The sequence below is a fragment of the Myotis davidii genome, unplaced genomic scaffold (assembly GCF_000327345.1).
Source record: "Myotis davidii unplaced genomic scaffold, ASM32734v1 scaffold901, whole genome shotgun sequence".
NCBI classification, from domain to species: Eukaryota; Metazoa; Chordata; class Mammalia; order Chiroptera; family Vespertilionidae; genus Myotis; species Myotis davidii.
In genome coordinates, this window is record NW_006291427.1 from 240,778 (window position 1) to 251,722 (window position 10,945).

The 10,945-nt window shown below is 40.3% G+C and overlaps 1 protein-coding gene across 4 annotated transcripts in view; it reads right to left on the reverse strand.

The window, feature by feature from the left end:
- LOC102774288 (NXPE family member 3) overlaps positions 1 to 10,945 on the reverse strand; it is a 56,266-nt gene that overhangs the window by 35,586 nt on the left and 9,735 nt on the right. Inside the window, exons 1-2 of one of the 4 annotated variants that reach the window (XM_015564537.1) lie at positions 5,182 to 5,192; positions 1,151 to 1,154 (exon numbers count right to left, since the gene is read on the reverse strand). The exons of 2 other annotated variants lie outside the window; for them this stretch is intronic. The gene's annotated coding sequence lies outside the window, so the exon portion shown is untranslated. Of the gene's footprint in view, positions 1 to 1,150; positions 1,155 to 5,181; positions 5,193 to 8,302; positions 8,338 to 10,945 lie in introns of those variants that run through there. One more of the 4 variants, XM_015564536.1, reaches the window with a different exon arrangement.

A 10,945-nucleotide genomic window follows, 5' to 3' on the forward strand; every position in this document is an offset into this window, starting at 1 on the left:
CGGAATCGAACCTGGGACCTTTCAGTCCGCAGGCCGACGCTCTATCCACTGAGCCAAACCGGTTTCGGCTTAGACTGACAATTCTCTGGGAGAAAGGGGTGGGGGGGGTGCGGGAAGAGACTGGACAAAAATTGTACATCTATAGATGAGGACAGTGAAGGGGGAGGGAGAAGGACAGAGGGTGGGGTGGGAACCGGGTGGAGGGGAGCTATGGGGGGAAAAAAGAGGAACAACTGTAATAATCTGAACAATAAAGATTTTAATTAAAAAAAAAACACAACAAGGGTAGATTTACATATATACAAATGTGCTTCTTTTGGCAACACTTGCTGCACCTCCCACAGCCCATTAGCTACTTAGGAAGGAATTAGGGAGGGCTACAAGGTCAGGCTTAATTACACTAGGAGAGTTCTGCCCTCCAGGCTGGGACTTGCTTGTGGCCCTGCCACAGGTCAGCCTGAGATTTGACCCTAGAGCCGTTCCCTACATTGTCCCATACACCAAAAGGTGGTGGCAGGTTCTATTCTTGGTCAGGGCACATACATAGGTTCAATACCTGGTTGGGAATGTGCAAGAGCTGCAGAATGATGTTTCTCACATCTATGTTTCTCTCTCTCTCTCAAGTCAATTTTTTAAAAAGTAAAGGTGTGTGTGTATGTATGCTATTTATGAAAATTTCAAATTACAGAGGAGTATAAGGAAATAACAAAATTCCCACCACTCAGCTCTATCACATTGTAGCACTTTGATTTTGGGTAATGTTGAGGCACTATGACCCCAGTTTAGCCATGTGTTCTTAGTTTGCAAGTTTCTTTTTTTCTTTTTTTTTTTCCCCCCTCAACCTCTTTATTTTACAGATAAAGATATGAGACCCAGAAAGGTTATGACCTCTTCAAAAACACATAGCTAGCTGAAATGTTCCAGAGCCTACAAACAGACCAAAAGTTTCCTGATACCCCATTTTCTTTCAACTTTCCTTCTCATGTTTTAATTATTTTTCTGTTCTTTGTGTCTTATTAATTTTTTTGCAAGTTTTTTTATTCGTGTCAGTTTCAGATGTACAGCATAGTGTTTAGATCAGCGGTATTCAAACTGTGAGTTGCGACCCCTTTGGCAGTCGAACAATCCTTTCACAGGGGTCGCCTAAGACCATCCTGCATATCAGATATTTACATTACGATTCATAATAGTAGCAACATTACAGTTATGAAGTAGCAACGAAAATAATTTTATGGTTGGGTCACAACATGAGGAACTGTATTTAAAGGGCCAGAAGGTTGAGAACCACTGGTTTAGACAATCATATATTTTACAAAGTGTTCCCCCCAATTTTTCCAGTACCCACCTGGCCCCGTACATACTTATTACAATATTATCCTATATAATAAAGAGGTAATATGACAGTTATGAAGTAGCAACGAAAATAATTTTATGGTTGGGTCACAACATGAGGAACTGTATTTAAAGGGCCAGAAGGTTGAGAACCACTGGTTTAGACAATCATATATTTTACAAAGTGTTCCCCCCAATTTTTCCAGTACCCACCTGGCCCCGTACATACTTATTACAATATTATCCTATATAATAAAGAGGTAATATGCAAATTAACTCTCACACTCTCTCGAAGTTGAGGGCAACCAGGCCAGCGGTGGGGGTGGGCAGTTAAAGGCAATCAGGCCAGCACGCAAAGGCAGTGAGGGGCAATCTGGCTGGAGGGGGAAGGTGGGGAGTTAGGGGCGACCAGTAGGCAGGCAGGTGAGCAATTAGGAGCCAGTGGTCCAGGATTGTGAGAGGAATGTCCAACTGCTGGTTTAGACCTGATCCTGGGGATCAGGCCTAAATCATCAATCAGACATCCTCCAAGGGGTCCCATAGAGGGAGCAGGCTGGGCTGAGAGCCCCCCCCCCACCCCCTGCCCCATGAATTTCATGCACCGGGCCTCTAGTTGACTATATTTCCTATCCAGTTGACTGTTTTATAACTACCAATTTGTACTTCTAAAACACTCATCTTTTCATCCCCAGAGCTCTCCCATTTGGCTACCATCAATTTGTTCTTTGTATCTATGAGTCTGTTTCTATTTTGTTTGTTCATTTATTTGTTCTTTAGATTCTAGATATAAGTGGAAGTATATGGTATTTGTCTTTCTCTAAGTGATTTATTTCACTTAGCATAATACTCTCTAAGTCTATCTTTGTTGTTACAAATAGTAAGATTTCCTTCTTTTTATGATATTTTAATCTGAATATTTATTTTGTCTTCTGCTACTTTTCTGAATTCATTTATCAGTTCTAGTAGTTTGTGTGTGTGTGTGTGTGTGTGTGTGTGAAATCTTTAGGGTTCTCTATATACTGTATCATGTCATCTGCAAATAATGACAGTTTTACTTCTTCCTTTTCAATTTGGATGCCTTTTATTTCTTCTTCTTGCCTGATTGCTGTGGCTAGGACTTCTGTGCTATGTTGAATGAGAGTGATGAAAGTGGACATCCCAATCTTATTCCTGATTTTAAGGGAAACACCTTTAGTTTTTCTCTCCATTGAATACGATGTTAACTGGGGGTTTGTCCTATATGGCCTTTATTATGTCGAGGTATATTCCTTCTATTCCCATTTGCTGAGAGTTTTTATCATAAATGGGTGCTGGATTTTGTCCAATGCTTTTTTTGCACCTATTGATATGATCATATGATTTTTATCCTAAATTTTGTGTATGTGGTGTACCATGTTAATTGATTTGCAGATATTATATCAACCATACATTCCGGGAATAAATCCCACTTAATCAACGTGTATGATCTTTTTAACGTACTGCTGAATTCAGCTTGCTAATATTTTATTGAGGATGTTTGTATCTATATCCATCAGAATTTACTTTCTTTTTAAAAAATATATTTTTATTTATTTCAGAGAGGAGGGGAGAGGGAGTGAGAGATAGAAGCTTTAATGGTGAGAGAGAATCACTGATTAGCTGCCTCCTGCACACCCCACACTGGGGATGGAGTCCGCAACCTGGGCATGTGCCCTGACCAGGAATTGAACCATGACCTTCTGATTCATAGGTCAATACTCAACTACTGAGCACATTGGCAGGGCAGAATTTACTTTCTTTGTAGTGTATTTATCTGGTTTTGGAATGAGGATAATGCTGACCTCATAAAATGAGCTTGGGAGTCTTCCCTCCTCTTGACTTTTTTGGACAGTTTGAGAAGGATAGGTGTTAATTCTTTGAGTGTTTGGTAAAATTCACCTGTGAAGCCATCTGGTCCAGACCTTTTGTTTGTTGGGAGTTTTTTTTTTTAAATTACTGTTTCAATTTTGTTGGTTATAATTGGTCTGTTCAGATTTTCTGTTTCTTCTTGGTTCAGTTTGGAAATATTGTATATTTCTAGGAATTTATTCATTTCTTTCAGAATGTCCAATTTACTGACATGTAGTTGTTCATAATATTTTTTCATGATCTTTTGTATTTCTGTAGTGTCAGTTATTACTTCTCTTTCAATTCTGATTTTATTTATTTGGATTCTCTCTCTCTCTCTCTTTGATGAGTCTGGTTTAGGTTTATCAATCTTTTTCACCTTTTGAAAGAACCAGCTCTTGGTTTCATTGATCTTTTGTATATTTTTAGACTCTATTTCATTTCTTTCCACTCTTATCTTCATTATTGTCTTACTTCTACTCACTTTGGGTTTTGCTTGTTGTCCGTTTTCTAGTGCCTTTATGTGTAAGGTGAAATAACGTTATATTTTTCTTGTTTCCTGGTGTAAGCCTGTATTGTTATGAGTTTCCCTCTTAGAACTGTTTTCACTGTGTCCCATAGATTTGGGGTTGTTGTTTTCATTTTCATTTGTCTCAAGGTATCTTTGCTTTTTTTTCTTGATTTTATTAACCCATTCATTGTTTAATAACATGTTATTTAGCCTCCATGTCTTGGTGTGTTTTCAGTTTTTTCTTGTAATTGATTTCTAGTTTCATACCATTGTGATCACAAAAGATGGTTGATATGATTTCAACCTTATTAAATTTCTTGATACTTATTTTGTGTCCTAACATGTGGTCTATCCTGGAAAATATTCCATGTCCACTTGAAAAGAATGTATATTCTACTGCTTTGGGGTAAAATGCTCTGAAAAATATCAATTAAATCCATCTGGTCTAATATGTCATTTAAGGCCACTGTTTCCTTGTTGATTTTCTGTCTGGAAGATATATCCAGTAATGTTGAGGGTAATTTAAGTCTCCTACTATGACTGTATTTCTGCTGATCTCTCCCTTTATGTCCATTAAGATTTGCTTTATATATTTAGATGCTCCTATGTAGGGTGCATAAATGTTTACAAGGATTATATCCTCTTGCTAGATGGATCCCTTTACAATTATGTAATATCCTTCATTGTCTCTTATCATAGCCTTTGTCCTAGTCTATTTTATGTGATAGAAATATTGCTACTCTAGATTTTTTTTCATATTTGTTTGCATAAAATATATTTTTCCATCCCTTTACTTTCAGTCCGTATGTGTCTTTCGTTCTGAGGTGGATCTCTTGTAGACAGTATATATATGGGTCTTGTTTACTTATTCATTCAAATACCCTATGTCTTTTTTTAGAGTTAAAAGCATAATTTTATTTAGATGTTGCTTGTACCTAATCTATAGTAAAATATACAAACAGATAAAAATTGCTTAATAGGAGGTTTTTTAATACCACTTTAAATTCTGTTTACAACAGCACTGGTAATACTGCAGGGTGACAGATATAGTACTCTGGTTTAGAAAACAAAAAGTACTTGCTACTCTGGCTGATACATTACCACTAGTCTTTAGTGGATTAAAAGTGGCTAGGATTCACAGCCTAGCCATTTGGTGCTCAGAAAAGATTTTGATATTCTAAAAACTGAAATGAAAATGTTAATTCCTTAATAATATACTTTTACTAAAAAAATATAAGTATACCAATATTATGATTTGGTTTGGGGCTATCAATAGAAAATCAACCGTATCATGTTTGTGTTGCTAATGTGTGATACTGAGTGATCCTCTCATCTCCTCTGCCTAATTTATATGAAAAAAAAGTTTATAAAAAATTAAATTAAGATCTCAACAGCGGTCTTAAAATATTCAGTAAATCATGTGATAAACAGATATGCTGTCACCAGCCTTTATTGTGCCATTTATGGAGTACAGGTAGAGTAGATTTAGCATAATTCTTAAAGGCCCTGGGAATTTTGGAATGATAAATGAGCACTGGCTTCAACCTAAAGTCACCAGCTGCATTAGCCCATAACAAGAAAGCCATTCTGTCCTTTGAAGTTCCAACGCCAGGCATTGACTTCTCTCTAGCTATGAAAATCGGCATCTTCTTCTAATACAAGACCTTCATCTACATTAAAAATCTGTTTTTTGGTGTAGCCACCTTCATTAATTATCTTAGCAAGATCTTCCGAATAACTTGCTACCTCAATACTTGCTGCTTCACCTTGTACTTTTATATTATGGAAACAGCTTCTTTCCTTAAACCTCATGAATAAACTTCTGCTAGCTTCAAACTGTTCTTCTACCGCTTCCTCAACTCTCTCAGCCTTCATAGAATTTGAGAGAGTTAGGGACTTGCTCTGGATATGCTTTGGCTTAAGGGAATGCTGTAGCTGGTTTAAACTTCCATCCAGGCCACTAAAACTTTCTCCATATCAGCAATAAGGCTGTTTTAGTTTCTTATCATTCATGTGCTCACTGGAGTAGCACTTTTAATTTTCTTCAAAAACTTTTCCTTCCCATTCACAAATTGGCTGTTTGGTGGATGAAGCTTAGCTTTTGGCCTGTCTTAACTTTTGAGAAGCTTAATCATTTCTAGCTTTTTATTTATAACTAGAGGCCTGGTACACAAAATTCGTGCACGGAGGGGGGGGCGCGGCGTCCCTCAGCCCAGCCTGCACCCTCTCACAATCCAGAACCCCTTGGGGGAAGTCCAACTGCCGATTTAGGCCCAATTCCCCAAAACCAGCAGTCGGACATCCCTCTTGCAATCCGGGACCACTGTCTCCTAACCGCTTGCCTGCCTGCCTGCCTGCCTGCCTGATCACCCCTAACTGCTCGCCTGCCTGTCTGATCGCCCCTAACCACTCTACCTGCCTGACTGATGCCTCTAACCACCTCTGCTTCGGCCCCCGCACTCAGGACCCAGGCTTCATCCTCCGGCTGGCTTCCGGCAACCTGGACCTGAGCTTCCCTCCCTCTGGCCAGCCACAGGCACCTGGGACCCGGGCCGGCCGCAGGCACCCAGGACCCCAGGAGGCACCACCTGGGCCCCAGCTTTGTCAGGAAGGACATCCAGAAGACGTTCAGTCTATCCGGTCTAATTAGCATATTACCCTTTTATTAGTATAGATAAGAAATGTGTAAATCTTCTATTCACTTAAATACTTATTGACCATTGTAGGGGTATTAACTGGCCTAATTTCAATATTGTTGTGTCTCAAGGAATAGGGAGTCCTGAAGATAAAGAAAGAGATGGGGAATGGCTAGTTAATGGAGCAGGTAATATATACATTTATTGGTTAAGTTCACCATCTTATATGGTTACAGTTTATGGGACCCTAAAACAATTATAATAGTAACTAGAGGCCTAGTGCATGAATTCGTGCACCAGTGGGGTCCCTCGGCCTGTCCTGTGGGATTGGGCCAAAACTGGCTCTCCAACATCCCCCGAGGGGTCCCAGATTACAAGAGGTTGCAGACTAGGCCAAGGGACCCCACCAGTGCATGATCAGAGCCAGCAAGCGATGCAGGAGGTTGGCCAGCCAGGGAGGGACTGCAGGAGGGCTCCAGGGCATGTCCGGCCCATCTCACTCACTCCCAATTGGCCGGACCCCAGCAGCAAGCTAACCTACCAGTCAGAGTATCTGCCCCCTGGTGGTCAGTGCATGTCATAGCGAGCGGTTGAGCTGCCTTAGCATAACATTAGCATATTATGCTTTGATTGGTTGAACTGATGACTGGATGACTGGACACTTAGATATTAGGTTTTTATTATATAGGACAATAGAGATCGCTGATCATAGATCACCATAACATCTATATTAAAAGCATAATATGCTAATTAGACTGGACATTCTTCCAGACAACCTTCCAGATGAAGCTGGGGCTGCAAGAGAAGCCCAGGTCTCAGGTGCCTACCTGTGGCTGGAGGGAAGCCCGGGTCCCCGGTGCCAGAGGGAAGTTGGTGCCAGCAGCCAGGGGAAGGAAGGCCTACTCTTGCATGAATTTTGTGCATCGGGCCTCTAGTATATATAATAATGAAAATATTTCAAATATTACAAGAATTACCAAAATATGAAACGGAAAAACAAAGTGAGCAAATGGTGTTGGAAAAATGGTGCTGATAGACTTGCTCAATGCAGGGTTGCCACTAAACTTGAATTTGTAAAAAAAAAAAAAATGCAATATCTGTAAAGTACATTAAAGTGAAGCACAGTGAAACTAACACAAATTATACTAAAATACATATGGGGGAAACACTAGGGACAATTTATAATAACCTCACAATATACTACTTTAAAATGTAGAATTCATAAATATAAAATTATATTAATTATTTTCTCCATTTGTTCTGGTAAATACTTTTTGAAAATAAAAACTGAAAATCCAAAATATTCCCTTTTCCTTTTTTTATGTAACAACTAATTATAAAATGCCTAGGTTTAAAATTTAGAATCAAATTTTGAGAAAAATACTGCAAAAACATTCTAAATAGGATTTTAGTTCTTTACCATTCTTGTAAAGGTTACATAACACATTAGAGCAAAAGTTTTTTTCAATAGTCATAAAATCAAGTTGAAAACAACTTTTTGATTAAACTATAGGAAGACAACGAATAACTGAGGCAAGAGAGTAAGAATCTAGGAAAATTCCTAGGTGAGTGGAATCAGAAAATGAAGATAAAATAATTAAATAAGGCCAAACAGGCAACTAGTGAATCACAAGACCTCATCTTCCTTAGCAAAAAAAAAAAAAAAAACACTTGAGAGCAAATGGTTTGTACCTCTTCTCCTTAAGTAGAGAATAAATAACTAAAATTGCCCTAGTCCAGGAGATAGATAACAGAGACCCAGTGAATGCCATTTGTGCCAGCCAAACCCAAGGACAGATGAGGCCAGGGGAACCACCACCACCACCACCACCAACAACAACAACAAACAATTAGAGCCAGACATACCCAAGGTGGCAAAGCAGTAAAGCTGACCAAAGAACAATCCCAAACTCCCCAGTACACTCATTTTGAGGCATCGGCATATTAAAGAGCTCACCTGGAAAGCTGAAGAATATTTTGCTGAAAGTCTCCCGTGACCTTCCCTAAGATCCTCCCACCTTCCACACCCTCCCCACCGCCCGCCCGCTGCCCTGCATGAGAGAGATAAAAACCCTCCAGGCAAAGGATGCCAGCGCTGGACCTCTCTCTGGAGCATGCTCATACCTTTCTTCTCTCTCTGGTATGCATATGTACTCTTCTCTCCTAAATTCTCAGAGTCCCCATAAGACTTCCAACCAGGGGAACAAGGGGCAGCAGCAGCTTGTCCTGGACTAATCCCCTGAACCTGTCTCCAAGGTCCCTTTTCTCTAACTTTTCAGTGAGCTAACTGCAGCTCAGTGTGGCCCCCTTCTTCCCTATAACATTTCTGGAGAGCCATAGAAGAGCACTGCCTAGGCTCTCTCCTGTTGCTTCTTCTACCCTAAACCGTTCAGTTAGCCAAAAGCAGCCCTGCCTTGGCTCATACATCTGTCACCGTGACTCCTGTTTCTCAGTGACTCCACACAGCCCCGTGTGGCCCACTTCTTTCCTATAATGTTCCTAGAGAGCCAACACAACACCACCTCTTTCCTGTTGCTTCTTCTATCCTAAGCCCTCCCCTTGTTTCACTGTCCCCAGCTTTAATAAATGTACTCTAAAATCACCTAAACTCATATTGTGAAATCTTTCCTGCACAAAGTAAAAAACCCACACACTACTGGGCAGCCTGAGGCAGACCTGCTCTGGGCCTGGTCCCTGTCCTGTGGCGTTCTTTGGTGACCCAGATGGGACCTGGAGTTTTGTTGTCTTTACTCTCTCTCTAATTCACCTTTCCTGTCACTTCTCATCCTTGGTGTGGTGGAAACTTACGTGTCAACTGCAAAATAAGTGTTTCATTAAAACGGGCCTCATCAACCCTGAGACAGAAGGTAAGCCTGTCCCCTGGATACAGAGTAATCTGCCCACATGACCGTCTTCAGGCGACACCTGGGTGATGGGGTCCAGTGAGTCAGGACCCAATGATCCCTGACCTAGTCTCTCCCCCTCATTTTGCAAGTATGGAGTTGAGTCCCCTATCTGAGCAGATTAAATCCATCCTCAGGGCATCTACTTCCAAGATCATTGGTAAAGCCACCCTCAGAACACAGGGTAAACATGTCCATAGGACATTTATCTATTAGGGACCTGACTTCCTTTACCTGATTCAAGGTATATTAATCAGGCTCCCCAAAAATGCTACTATTGTGCTTCATACTATAACTCCTGGCCCTCTATCTGGATCATTTATTACATGATTTTGACAACTTCATTCTTGTCATGGTACATCTCATCTTCTGTCACTGGTTTATCTTTCTCCCATTTAAACAACTCTTCGGGATGTTACATATGTAATTCCTTGAACTGGGGCTGACACTATATTTGTTTCTACAGTTCATTCATAACCTTTAAAGTTTTGAGAGTCTCAACAGATTTTCCTGTTGGGTAATTAGGAGTGTAAACAAGGGTAAGGTAATTGAAAGAAAAAAAAAAAGCCACTTTAAAAAATAACAGCTGAAGTCACCAAAGCTTAATATCTTCCCTCACTCTTCTCCAGACTCTTTAAAAGTTGTCAAGGACAAATAAAAAATCTTGTCTTCTCCACAGTTATTAGCAACTAGTAGCCTGGTACACGGATTCGTGCACACTGAAAGGAAATTAATTAGAAGAAATATTTTAATATCGTTATTCTTCCTTTCTCTATAATAGTAGTGTCAACCAAATTCATAATCAACAATAACAGATTGAAACACATGCGTGCAATTGGCGTCAGCGAGAGCTTTATGTGTAGGGAGCGGCTATAGGGTCAAGCCTCAGACTGACCTGTGGCAGAGCTCTGCCCTCTAAGCACAATAAAGTTTGACCTTATAGTCCTCCCTGGGCTGTGGGAAGTACAGCAAGTGCTGCCAAAACAAGGCTTGAGTAACAAAATAGATTTGGAACAAACAAGAACATTGTAAACATGTTAATCACTCCCCTTGTTTTGCTTTGTGTGATCTGACTATAAAATAAAGCTTCAGCTTACAGGCTGTGTCACTGTTTCCTCCTCTAGCACAGCGATCCTACCTGGCCCTAACTCTATTCTCTTGTCTGTCTTCTTTAATCCTTCACCACCTTCCTGAGGTTCAGCCCTGGTCATGCTGGACATGGTTCAGTATGGCACATGCATGAGTCAATGTAGCCTTTTATATATATATATAGAATACAGTTGCTTAATTAGACCTGCTTTCTGATGTAGCTAAACTTTTTTTCAGCCCAATGAAGCACCCCAACTTCTCTTTCAGGTAATTGTCAGCAACACAGCAGTAAATATCAACATGAAGCACATTATTATTGTAGATCACCCAGGGAGAACAAAGGGTAAAATATTTAACACGTTAAGCACCAAGCCCCTTTTGTCTTCCTTTCTGTTTAACCCGCAATATCCAATTTCACCGGTATGCTGGTGGCACCAGTGACTGACCGGTCCAGACGGAAAGTATAGTGTCAGTCACCGGTGACGGACATGGCGCTTAACATGTTAACTGTAGCATTTTTTGACTATATTCTGTGCAATGAGAAAACCTGAAGTCATTTTCAAGGTCCACCATTTCTTACTTCTTTTCAGTCGGGTCACGCTTCTAAG